The sequence below is a fragment of the Salminus brasiliensis genome, chromosome 6 (assembly GCF_030463535.1).
Source record: "Salminus brasiliensis chromosome 6, fSalBra1.hap2, whole genome shotgun sequence".
Classification (NCBI taxonomy): Eukaryota; Metazoa; Chordata; class Actinopteri; order Characiformes; family Bryconidae; genus Salminus; species Salminus brasiliensis.
In genome coordinates, this window is record NC_132883.1 from 33,714,611 (window position 1) to 33,728,846 (window position 14,236).

Sequence of the window (14,236 nt, forward strand, 5' to 3'; positions counted from 1 at the left end):
CAGCTTTTAAGTGTACATGAGCCTATATTAGCAGTGTTTTACTTCTGCTCTTGGACTTCTCATATGTGTTGATAGATACTATATGGATATATAGGTTCATGTTCATCTGCTCCAAAGAGTCCTATTCTATTGGCAATACTACTTCTCTACAGGCACTAGACAAGCTGTGTATGTGCATTTGTGTCAGCAATGAGTACAACTTAAAGTAGTTAATGCATTCATTAAAAAGCGCTGTCTAGAAACATTTAAACTATATAGTGTAGTTCGGGCAGTGGTGGCTCGTGGTTAGAGCTCCTGGTTACTGATCATAGGGATCTTGGTTTGATAGCTGCATCAACTGAACCCTTTCTGCTCCAGCAATGATGTTGTAGCATCCTTAAACCTAGCTTTTCAAGGCGGGATTTTTTTAATTTAATAAGCAGCTGTGGCATAAAAGGTAAAGAAATTTGTGTTTCTTTCACTTTTTGCTTAACAAAGCATGCAGAAGTCTAAATTACATGTTAATAAGAAAATCACGAGGTGTTCCCCAGCTAAACATCATTCACTGTTCACCTCATGTACATGTCAAGCTAAATAAAAAAATAATAAGCAGGCCCAAATAAGACATAATATTTTTTTTCCTTTTCAGTCTTGTTTGCCCCGACTGAAGTTACATTTTCAATATGTAAGAAGCACAGTCAAAACAAACTCCAGGCATAAACACATGAATATTTCATACTAGATGTATTTTTTTTAAGATTTATTGTGGCCATTTGCTGCTCAGCAGGTTTCCCCAAATGAACTGGCCCTTGTCACTCCTTTCTGTTTCTTGTTCACTCTCTCTATCCCACCCCAATTTTTTTCACCCTCTCTCTTCTCCTGTTTATACAAATGGTAAATTGAGCTGTCAAATCTGCTTACATTATGCAGGGCTTATTTCTTTGTGCCATTATGATAGCATTATCTTCTCAGCCACTTGATTTAAGCCATAACATTTGGACACGAAGACCGCTGTGTGAGTCAGCTTAAAGAATGGAATATTACCACTGTGTTAATCATGTTGAATGCTGCAAATTTTCCGAATTGGAGCGATCCAATTCTGTCACTGTGGTGAAAGAAAATGAAAGGAGTGCAAAGAGTTCAGGATAACAAGTTACTTTTGTGTATTTATTTAAATATGCTTTGGCAGTAATCATGTTTGTGTTTGGGACATCTGTAAATGAACTTTACTTGTACATATTTTTGACAGTACAGAGAAGAATTATTTTACTTGAATGCAGTTTACAAGTTGTTCGGTGTGTTTGCTTGTACTATTTGACGCTTTCATTTTTATAATTTGTGAATATTTTTTGACTGTATAGAACAAAGAGGCAAGGTCTGCTCCATATATGAAATGGAAAGCAGCTGACATGATGCCTTGATGCCTATGGTGTCTCATAAGGTACCTAAACAGAGGGATAAGGGATACATAAGCCAGCGAAAGATACATCTATCCTACCTTCACAAATCGGCAAGATGAAGGTACCTTAGCAGGCATTGAATGTACCTTCCTGCTTACGGTTCAGACACAGGTCCCCAAAATTCCTAACTTGCTCTGAATTTTTTTTTAAATGTAGTAATTTGCTTAGCTCTTTTATAACCTTGTAATTATATTATTGTAATTATTTAACCTATATAACCTTGTAATTATTATATTATTAACTTTCCGGCAAATGGGATGAACCCAGTAAGCAGTAAAGTGTAAAGTTGACCATAGTAAAGAAAACCCCTGGAAAAGCATAGTCTTCAACCATACACCCACAAGTGACCCAGCGCTGTAAAAAGGTAGGATTAATAATTAACCTTTATCTGAAATTGTGTGCTGTCAGCTGGTTAGGTGCAAAATCTGAAGACGATGAAATGAATTTCTGTTCATGTCACAGACAGAGACTACTACTATAATCAGAAATCTTTATTATTCTGTAAAGAATCACAACCACACAGTTATTGGCAGCAAAGCCCAAACATGTTATTACAGTAATAATGTAGTTTGCTTTTACCAGCATTTACCAAACCCTCAATTCTCTATAGCTATGTTTGCTTTTTTTGTGATTTTGGGTTTGTGCTGTTGTGCTTGTCATCGGTGCCCCTTGCATTTATTTTGTGTGTGTGTGTGTGTGTGTGTGTGTGTGTGTGTGTGTGGCCCCTGAGGCGGACGTGACGTGTTTTTTTGAGTGGTGTTTGACAGTGCTCTAGTGAGATGAGCCTGCTTCAAGAAACATGGCCATAGGGAGGCTTCAAAAGTAACTCTTAGCCCATCTATCCCTCACACACACACACACACACACACACACACACACACACACACACACACACACATTAGAAAAGAACCCTAAAGCAGACAGAGAGTCATTCTCTTTGCATGGCAACTGTCTGTGCTGGCTGTCCTCTTCTGCTGACCCTGGCAGTGCACCTGCTCAAGTCTGGACACAGGGATTTCTGATGAATACTGATGGCTCCTTCACTGCTGTTTTGGTGAGACACACCCTTTTTAAATTTTATATCATAGCATTTAGCCACCAAACACCAGACTGTTTACTATTCCGAAGCAATCTGGCTACATATGTGCAATGACTGGGTTGTTCTAGCATCAGCAGTCTTAATGAAGGCAAATTTGAGAACAAGTGCAGAGCACAGATGGACTTAGTGGTGATAGTAAGGGATTGTCATGATCCTAGAATTTTAAGTAAACTATCACAGTGCTTACTACCTACTGATAATATGGCAATATTGCAGTTGTATTGCAATTGCAGTCTCAATAGTGAATCACTATAGTTTAGTCTTAGCATCTCAAGGGCAGGGCCAGATGCCTGTTGTTTGGCTGACTAGGGGTCATTCAGTAGTGTTGGTTACATGATTGATTGACAAGCATTGACAAATGGTCCGCTTCTACTGATAATTTAAAAGGGTGACTGATAAAACTTCATAATTCCTTGGTTTTTATTGGACCAATGTAAATATTGCTGTTTATGCTGCACAGTGCACATCACCTTTTTATACCCAGCAGGACAGCACAGCACCTTAGTTCAGCTCAAATATACATGCAGTACTGCCCATCTCTTGTAGCTTAACCTTCTTGTGCATGACACTGTTGAGGAGCAGTGTAGCTCTGGTTATCCATGAGTCGTGGTGGTCCAGTTTTACATGTGGAGGAGATTTCACCCCCTCCCTGAATGTGTTAATTGTGCTTAATGTGCTGTAGCCTACTAAAATATTCTCTCTAATTTCATTCCAATTGATATCATCTTATTATCTTGCTTACAGTTAAGAGTCCTTGGTGCAGGGTGGGATGTCTGAAGTTGATAACACAGGAGGTCTGTCTGAAATGCCAGTGCAGTTTAGATCGTAGATAGCTAAGGAGTAAGTGGGTCACCATTAACCATGTCTTTTTTAGTGTGAAAGAGGTTGAATCAGTTGCTGGAGTGTGTCGTCACTGCTATGAATGGGCTTAATTAGTGTTTACACTTCTGAAACCATCAGGGTATCACCAAGTGGTCATGTCTTAATCTCAGAGAAAACACAGATGTTCATGGCTGGCGGGTGTATGGCCTGCAACAATGACCATTTGCTGTGATAGTGAACTAAAATACAGTATTACCATGGTTTTTAAGTGTATTTCTTTGTCATGTTTGGTTAACAGTGTTTTATGGTAATCAGTGTGCTGATCTGAGAGATTCTTTTAAGAAGGATTAATAACAAATGATGTTATTGTTTTTGTTTAGTTTGTGTAATTTTTGAGTCTGGATATTTGTAACCCATATTTGGTTAGCCAAGTATTGCCATGAAAGTGTTTTAAAGGAGCCCCAGAAGAAAAAAAATGTATTTACCTTGGCATAGTTGATGATGGTACAGTAAGAGAGTACAGTATATGGATGTGACAAACCTTAAACCTCTCTCTTTATTGAAAAGAAAATCCGGCATAGCTAAAATGATGCTGTAAAATGGGCCAATTCCAAACGTAACAGTCTTGACTTATTATATTTACATCCCTAACATTTACATTCAGTCCATAAACCTCTTAAGGCCAAAACCTTTTGAGGCTAAGAGCAATGGCTTCTTTGGGAGACTATGAAAGTGAAGCTAAAAAGGCTAAAAACTACTGTCAGGCCATACACCAGAAGCTGCAGGGCCGCACTGCTATGCGAGGCAGTGGGTGATTCAGCTAGGGCTAGCCGACCTAGCCGACTGGCTACAGTCTCTCCAACTAACGAACCGCACACTACACCGAGAACACAGGAAGGACAGAAACACTATCTGATAAGGCTTAAGAATAAAATATCTAAAAATGTATAAATTGTTCTTTTTGCAGTGCTAAGCTATGCTAGGCTAGGCTATGATATGCCATGCAATGTGGCTTCTCTAGTCTGTTGAGATTCTGTAACCCAGCAAATAAATCCCATTTTATAATTTGGTTTTAGCTGTATATTTGTACATTTGGTTAATAGTTTGGCATTGCACTTTTTCAGGCAGTGACACTTGCCTTTAAGCAACTCATGTATGTTGTCGTACCACTGCAAATAATCTTTAGCTCATTGCATCCCTGGTTTACATTTAATACATGCATGTGTGTCAGAAGTAATAAATAATATTCTAGTAGGATATCTCTATATCTCTGACATTTTAAAAATGCCTGTTGTTAAAAGTTGTTAAAACAAATAAACCTAAACTTGAACCATTCGGCCCTGACAACACAAATGGGTTTTACAAAACAGTGAGTGGCTGATAACCATAACGTTTGTCTGTGTGTGTGTTTGTGTGTGTGTTTGTGTGTATGTGGAAAGGGCAGTGTTGTATATTTACGTGTCCATATCTTGCCTGACCAGCTCCTGTGTACTCAGGTGATAAGTAACATCAATCTGAGCTGCGCCCTGTCAGTTCAATGTGGACAGCAGCCAAACATCAATCATTCATTTGTCATTTCTTCCCTCTAGTCATATCCGTCTCTCTCTCCCTGTACTGTCTTGCCAGCTCCCATTGATGTTACGATTATGATTATGTACTTTGACTTATATTGCTAGTGTAAAAGGGGTTAAGCTTAAGGACCTTAGGTCAATGTCTTTGGGTGTGCTCCCCTTGAACAACCGTGATTAACTCCACTGTTTTCCATTCATTCTCCACTGAATATGTAGCAAATAGAATTGGGTTACTTTCAGCAAATAATAACATTGAAATGAAGTAATTATTAAGTTTGAACATTAGTTTGCTAATTAAATGTTAATGTTTTTTGTTTTTTCTAAATATGTGATAAAAAAGTATTGACAATATGCCAAACATACTTCTCAAAATGCATGATGATGTAAGTTATTATGAAGCATTGTCCATCCCTAATTCAGACATTAGAATTTTACAAAAATTAGACTGATATATTAGACTTGATTGATAAATATTTATATTTCTATGTACATAAAAATATATAAAATTTAGTCTAGAGAACATGTCTAGAGAACAAAAAGGTTTAAAACAATGAAATCTCTAACAATGTCATTTAAATTGAAATTGACATACATCCAAGAGGAAAAAGACTAAGACCATCACTTGCTGAAGGGTACTTCAGTTGTGGCCTGTTGGATCAAGGAATTGAACTGGCAAACTGCTGGACACAAGGCCTTCAGGCCATGACTATCCCCACAGCTAATCATACTGGCCTTTCCCATATTTTCCCATATGTTTATATGTCCACTTTCTAGGTAGTAGTGGTGCATCTACTCTGCGATTTTGCTTTATTCATCTAGACGTCATTCTCTCATTCTCGTCATTATATTTGTCATTATATTGCTGTTGCATTGCTTTCTTGAGGCAGGGCAGATTATTTGATTAAATACATTTACATATAATACTTAAAAGCCATCTTGACAGCGCTTTGACAATGAGAAATATTGCAGATAGTTTGTTACGTGGAATTATAATTCCATAGTTTGTTAGCTATGGAATGATAAGGAATAAAGCAGTATAAAAGGTTTTCTTATACTTGCTGTTTTTCTTGCTGATTTTCAGGTATGTTTGTATATGAGTATTTGCATGAAGGATGTCCTAAACACCTGGAATTATTGTATAAGCTTTTTCCAATAGTAGAGTTGTCCAATATTGTCAAATATCATCACATTTTAACAACACACTTTCACAACACAAATTCAGATGGTTGAACTAGACTTAATTGCTAGCAGACCTATTAACTAAGTGTATTTGATTACAGAAATGATTGCCTCTCAGGTTTTATTGTTACTTGAATTAATTATATAGCAATAAACAAACAAACAGATTAATAAACAGACTAAACCAGTTTAAAAACTGAATGAAAACGGATTACCTCTAATCCTGCTTTTTGAACCCTTTTGAACTTGCCCAAAAGCAGAAGCTAAAATAAGAGGATGCTGTAATTTAATGTACTAATGCCTGTTTAGCCTAATGTGAATTAACTGGCCATAGCTCAACAGAAGGCCTTTGTAGTTCTTGCTAACGTTAACATAACTTGTGCCAGGTCAAAGGGTGTGCTTTTAATTTGGCTTTAGTCTCAGACTCCCACATATTCTTGCTTTTTTAGCAGAGCGTTCACTTCAATTTGGCCTAATCTCCAGTCACCCATTTTATATCCCTGCTGTCCAGATGATACACTCTTCAATTTGGCTATGACCGCAAGCCCCCTCATAAACTTGTCAGTAAGTGCACTACTTGGAATCATGTTTGACTGCAACTTCATCCATTTTAATTATGTAATGTCTCTTTTAAAACAGTCCAACATATGTAATAAATAAATAACAAAAGAAAAATCTCTAAACTCTCTGAAAACCTCTATTAAAAAAAGAAAGCCCCCAGTTAAGCCTTAGTCATGGTCTCAGCTTTAGTCAGTATGATCTTGGGAGTGTAGTCACAACTTTTAATTCTGGTTCACTTTTGATTTAGGAACTACAAAAGTAATTATTATGTTCAGCAAGTAGAGCAAAGTATACTGACCTCCTTCTACAGACTGCTTTCTCTCTTTCTTATAACCTCAAAGGACTCATTCATTCTACTAACATTGGGGTCAGGCAATTCATCACAGATGTGTGCTGTTCTTTTTGTCTGTGTGTGCATAAGTATGTCTGTTCTTGTGTACTCAGTTGTGTGTGCTTAATGTAGACCAGACGCTCAGTTTACTTTCAATTAGCAACACCCATATTGTGCTTACATTCACTGATCACCTCATAAGGTCCATCATATAAGTGTACATTTACACACTGAGGCTCAAATGTGCACAGTTTGTCATCCCCCTTTTAATTCATAAAGCAATGGTCAGTTTCTGATCAGTACATGTATTTATACCAATACATGCATTTTGTTTTCCTCAGATTGTTTTGCTTATAAGAAGGATTAAGGACTTTTAATTTATGTGCACTTATAACATTCCCAAGCTTAAGAAAGTAGTACAGTACTTCTAGCATTTGTGTTGGTGTTGTTTATTCTGTTGATCTAGGCAGCTTGCAGAACATGGCACAACATGGCTCGGATTAATTAGTTACAAATGCCTCAGAGCTCGTCAGAAACCTGTACAGCATGCAAACACAAAATGTTTAAAAAATGTTTCATTGTGTATCAGTAAGCTCAACTACAACATTCCTCACCTACTTATTATGCACATAGATAATTAAACTAACTAATTTTAGGTTTTTATGATCAAGCGTCAACAAAGGTCTAAGACAGTAGACACTATAGACAGTAGTAGACACTATAGACTTGTTCATGCTTAAGTCTGAGGAATGATGTAAAATATGAATACACAGTGTATCCTGTCACTGGCTTGATGGAAATCCCAGTAGAATTTTTATTGTCACCTCAAAAGAGTCCTAATTAGGACTCCCCCTATCATATAACGCCACCAGCACTGGGAGGGTGAAGGCCAGCATGTGCTTCCTCTGAGTCACATGAAGCCAGCCAATCACATAATTTCTAACTGCTGCAGATGCAAAATCATTGGACAGCTGAACAAGCCTGAAAGACAAACTGAGTGTTGAAAGGAGAGGTAGAGTTCTTCCCCTTCAGAGAGAGCAGGGCCAATCATGCTTTCTGGGACTCCCAGAAACGGATGGCTGTGGCATCACCAGGGATCAAACTAAAGCTCTCCTGAGGATAGGGCTAACACTTAGATGTGTCCCTTGGCAGCCCCCACCATGTCAATCATATTTGATCGACAGATTGATCGATGCATACAAACAGAACATGTGCTGTGATTATACAGTTAAGTTACATTCAATAGGCAACACTGAATATTACTTTTGCTTGCCTTTTCAATGACTGGGTCACTTAATTATTTTTCTGGGCCAGAGAAGCTTTTATAGTCTCTTAGAAATGCCATAATAACTATGGACCTAGAAGATTCTTAGTTTCTTATTCAAGTGGTAAGTGCATTTACTCTGGGCATAGACATAGCTCTCTGAACCTAATCAAAGCTTAGTCTTTCAGCTCTCTGATGACTTTTTATTATAATGTACTGCACGTCATTTTGGATGAAAGCTTCTGCTAAAAAATGCAAATGAAAGCAGCTGATATGGTACTTGACATTAAGTGAAATGTCAACATTTAAGCTTAGATGGAAAATACTTCCAACCAAGCGTTTTGTCTAGAGTTCAAGTTCGAACTTGTGCTTTCATTGTATCCAGTCTTTCCTTTGACATCATCCTCTTCTTCTTTCATAATGCTGATGTAAAAATGGTTTTGTCAAACTTGGAATTCCCCCTGTGTTTTTTGGAAAAAGGTGGATTGGGACTGAGTGGGGCTTCAGTGTGGGTTGTGCTACTTTTATAACCTGCCCAATGGGGGTTATTTTGCACTGTAAATAAGTGGCTGGAATGTACCATGTTTCACACTAGTAGATGGCACATTTTCTTTATCCGGAGTGGCAGAATGTGCCATGCTGAAAGCTCGGCAGGGGGGGTTGTTCCATGACTCCGGAGACTGGGCCTGCCTTTCCGCTCCATTACTCTTCTCCCTAAGGGTGTTCCATCTCTTTATCTCTCTACTCTCTCCATCTTCCTCCCTCACGCTCCCCAGTGCTTGGTGCTTGAACAGCTTTTTCAGATGGGGGAAAATATCAAAATAAAAGAAAAGAGAGAAAGACAGAGAGGCGGGCTCCCCCCGAAGCTAACTGCTTCCAAAAGCATGCAGCAGCTGAGGCAGAAAGCACTCTTTTCTATCTTCTGTATTGCTTTTTCTGCTCATTCTCTCTCACCCTCCTCTATTCTATCATGAAACACGCAGGGATAAGTGGACATGTGGCTTCAAACGCATCTCTGTACAAAATGGTAAAAAATACTTGTGTGTGTGTGTGTGTGTGTGTTGTGATAAACAATACTATCATGATTCAAATTCCTTCAAATTGAACATTCCTTGCATTTTTAGTAATAATAATATAACCGCTGTAGAATTAACAGCTATGCTAGCTTCTGATATTACTTAATATTTTTATATTTGCTCCCCATACTGGTAATTTCCAGTTCCCACCCACTATCTTGGACTCTAGATTCTCATGATCACACTGGTAGAATCTCATGATTCTACCAGTGCAGGGACGTTGAAGGCTAGCATGTGCTTCCTCTGAGTCACATAAAGGCAGCCAACTGCTTCTTTGCAAAATAACACAACATGGTTGGACAGCTAAATAAGCTTGGGGTGATTACTTCATATTTTATAGAGATAGTGATATTCTGAGCAGAGAGCATGTTGCATTAGTTGCAACACCCAGTGATTCTCCATGTTTATTTGGTTGGAAACAAAAATATTCCCAAACTAGTGTGACGGCACTGTCTTCTTTTGCTCTTATGTGCCTGAGTTTATTTGTTTAAAATCTGTCATGCATAACATGGCATCTGACAAAGAATTAAAATAATTTAAAATAATTAAAAGTATTTCATATTGTAGATCTAGTGTAGATCTATCCATACTGTGAAGCACTGTTTTTAATATAAGTAGAAGGAATTTCTCTTTAAACATTTTTCATTCTGCTACTTTTCTCAGCAGTCAAATCATCAATAAACACTAGTGATCCAGTTCCGCTGGCAGTCATTCATGTCTAAGCCATAACAGTGCCTCCACCATGGTTAACAGATAATATGGTATGCGTTGGATCATGAACCTTTCCTGTCCTCCTCCATACAGAAGTTAATTTTGCTTATATCTGTTTTATATATTTAGTTCGAAGATATTGATTCTTTGTTTATCATCTTTAGTTGTTTATTGTGTTCTTCATCACCTCTTTGGAACGCTTATTAAAATTACCCTGAAGACAAGTCTACAAACATTCACCATTTGTGTTGCACACAGATCAACTTTAACCTCCCCTTTTAACCCATCCATGCAGTGAACACATACATATACACTGTAAGTACACACAATGTAAGACTGTGCCCAGGAAGCAGAGTGGCCTTGCTCAGTGGCCTCAACAATGACAGTTTAGCTAATCCAGATATTATACCCACAACTCTATCATCAATAACCCAGGACTCCACAACTGCCTTCTCTAAACAGCTACTGATTGCAAGGTCAGCACTTTAAATCAACTCTAGACCTTTTATTTTTCTAATTTGTCATGGAAAAATGACGGAACAGGCCACACCAGGTCATAAAACTGCTTATCAGTCAATTATCCAATTACTTTTGAGCCTGGAAAAATGTTGAGATTGACTGAGGTACCCTTGTGTGACCAGTAGGTGCGGCTAAGTAGGTGCGACCAAGATAAAAGTTCTGCTATAAAATACTTTTTGCAGTATTTAGATTCTTTTTGTGATCCACTTGCTAAGTCAAATGTCAATTCATCATGGCATCTAGGTTTTTTGGTGAATACTCTTCCAAGCTACTTGCATTGTAGAATGATGTAGGATGAATATGATTGTGGATTGGCCCACTCTTCTTCTGGGCTAATGCTGTTTTATTTCCAGCCAAAAAGAAGATCCAGCGGTGGTCTCATGGACTCCTGACCATAGCTAAGACATCCTCAAGAGCTCTGGGCACTCGGGAGCCTAGATCTATATTTATGCGATGGCAGTAATATATTCACTATGGTAGGTTATGTAGGTCAGTAAAATGCGACTCTGTGCTTCTAAAAAACATCTGCTGATCTCTACCATGCTCTAAAATAGTGCTCATCAATACAAGGCCAGTATGTCTTTTGGCTGCTAAAATACCAATAAAGGACAAATTAGGTGTCAGGTTTTATACCACAGAAGAAATAAACTATGAACTGGTGAAAAGAGAACTTTGGCCAGTTCATAACGCAGCAAGGATTGTGCATTTCGAATCTTTAATAGGATATGTTCTACAAGCAACTACAAGTGTAGAATATTGTAGTGGGTAATGAGTAGGTAGTATGCTGTAGCTGTTGGTCTAATCTACATTGAATGTTAATGATAACCTTTGCCAACATTTCCTCCCATATCACAGCTCTCTGTCTTTCTTTTTTATCTCTCTCTTTTCTCTCTTTTTTTTCTGTCCTCACCAGTGGTTTCATGACAACCCATTGATATGAATGGCAGCTTGGTTTCAGTGAACAGTTCACCAGTAAAAGTTTTACATGTAAAACTGTCTTTTTACTATTAAGATATCATAACGCTCTAGACATGTTTCATGTTATTTCTCACAGCTACAGTAGATTCTGGAGTATATAGTTGACCAGTGGATAAGGGATGAAAGAGAGAGAGAGAGAGAGAGAGAGAGAGAGAGAGAGACTCTGAAAGGATGACTGCAGCTGTAGATTTACAGTTCTAATCTCTCCTCAGCGGTCTGTTCGGGGACGCATCTTTTTTCCCTGAGGAATGGAACTTGTGCACACACATACACACACACACACACACACACACCAGCACACCTAGATTCTAATTTACAGGGCCTTGCGCCTATTTATTTTCTTTCCTCCATTCAATGAGGAATGAATGAATGATAATTTTTTTTACCTAGCCCTTTCTCTGTGTTTTGACAATGATATGTATTGTGTGTCATAAAAATATCTCCAGGTATCATGATATTATTTTTTTGTTGTATCTCCTACCTTTAGTTGAACCTCTGTAGGGAATAAGCCTGTGAGGGACTGTCCTCCTCAACTCCTAACAGTATTGATTTCTCATTGGAGTGGTTGATTAGATGGAGGTGTGTGTTTCTACATTCTCTCTCTCTCTCTCTCTCTCTCTCTCTCTCTCTCTCTCTCTCTCTCTCTCTCTCTCTCTCTAATTCCCTCTCTAGCTCTCTGATTCTCTCTCTATCTGTCTCTCTTTTCCTATTCCTGAGCTCAGTGAAGTGTACCGAGGTCATATATCTCCCCCAAGGCTGAAGACTTCACCACATGGAGTGCTGCAGAGAGAGGAGAAATATAGCATGCGTATATGTGTATGTGTGTGTGTGTATTTGTGACAGTGTCCCTGATTGATTGACAGCATTGTTTCTGGGGAATATGTAGTCACTCTTTTTTATGTGACAGACATCTGGTGTAGTTGGACAGATGGGGTGAAAGAGAATATATGTGTGTGTGGTTGTGTTTGCCATTCATACCTCCATCCTTATCCAATGATCCAGTAATGAAATGGTTGCAAAGCATTGATTTTTGTTTTGACTCAGTCCTCATTCTAGGGAATACTATTAACTGAGCAATTAGACGTTTGACCTCTCTTCTACTCTGCCTTCACCCCATCAGTTGAGCATTGATGGTGTTTTCTGTATGTGCCACCTGCAATGTAGTCAGAATCTGATCTATGGGTGGAGATTGCACTACCTGGTGCTACAAGAACTTTGATGGGAATGGCTTTTAGGTGGGTCTTGTAGAAAGCAGAAGCAGAAAGAAACGTGTCAAGGCAATGCCAAAGTCAGTGATCTGTCAGCAGATGGGTCAGTTTATAGAGTCCAGCAAGACTGTGGCTTTTTAAAAATGTTTGAGGAGCCTTGCAGATGTTTGGCAACCTTGGAACCTTGGTGACTTGTTAGGGCTGTAGAATGTGATGCCAGTGGGCTAGTCAAAACGTCAGGGCATAGCTTGCAATTACGATCCCTACTGGGGACGAAGAGAGGCACCAAAAAGCCAAAAGGTGCTACTGGAGTGCATCTTCAAAGAAAATAGAAATAGAAGATTCACTATTTCACAATGTTCAATATGAAGAATAATTATAAATCTAAACTATTAATCAATCAAATAAGTAATGTCATATAAACAAGAAATATATTTTAAACATTACTCTTTTACCATATTATAAAAGGGGAAGGTTGGATTGGGAACAGTGGGATAGAAATCTGATGTTCTCAGGGAGGTAGTCGGAGGATGTGTGAGTTGTACAACCTTGTGGCCTCAAACATTTAATTGATTCCCAACAGCTGATTATTAACAGGGCTATTGTTTGGGTTACAATGTTTATGAGTTGATGTTAAGGTTAGAGTTAGGTTTAGGGTTATATTTTAATATTTATTATATTATGTTATGTTTAATTTGGTAATCAGCTGCATTCACTAAATACTTAAAGATTCACTTGGTGAATTTTAGTCAACATTAAGCTGCTTATTTTCAAAGCATCTACAGGGGACCATGAAAGCTACCTGCTGCTATTCGTCATAGAAGCTTAGGCAAATAATAAATGTTTTATTTTTTACTTTTATTCAGTTTCCCATTTTTTTGTGCTGATGGAGTACTGCAACACCCACTCCTAACCACAGTTTTATTACTTATATATATATATATATATATATATATATATATATATATATATATATATAGTTAAAATGCATAAATATGGTGTGTGTGTGTGTGTGTGGGGGGGGGGGGGGGTTCTAGTGTGTAGTGTTTTCTACAGTAAAAAGGGTTATTTATAAAAAATAAATATAATAATTTATAATAATCACACTTCCTGTGAATTGCTGACATGCAAAAATCAGGTAGACAGCATTTCCATAATTTCTGTGGGGATCATGAGGATGAGGATGATCATCATTTGTAGATTATTAGCAATTGACTGCTTCAGTCTGATGGGAAAAAAAAAGAGAAAAAGAAAAAAAAAGAAAAGGAAAAGGAAAAAGAAGAAGAAAAAGAAAAAGAAGAAGAAGAAGTGGGGGAAGAGAAAAAGAGAGTGATCAAAGTGTCAGCCTGTAATTACATGGAGCTCTGCCAGCATTCCCACTGATCCCGGCACTCTCTCTCTCTCTCTCTCTCTCTCTCTCTCTCTCTCTCTCTCTCTCTCCACCTCTTCGCTTTCTCTCCTCTTTGCTGTCACTTCCT

The 14,236-nt window shown here is 38.1% G+C and overlaps 1 protein-coding gene across 6 annotated transcripts in view; it reads left to right on the forward strand.

Moving 5' to 3' along the window:
* The window catches only part of bsna (bassoon presynaptic cytomatrix protein a), a 135,266-nt gene that overhangs the window by 73,925 nt on the left and 47,105 nt on the right, over nt 1-14,236 (forward strand). The gene's annotated exons all lie outside the window — the stretch shown is intronic.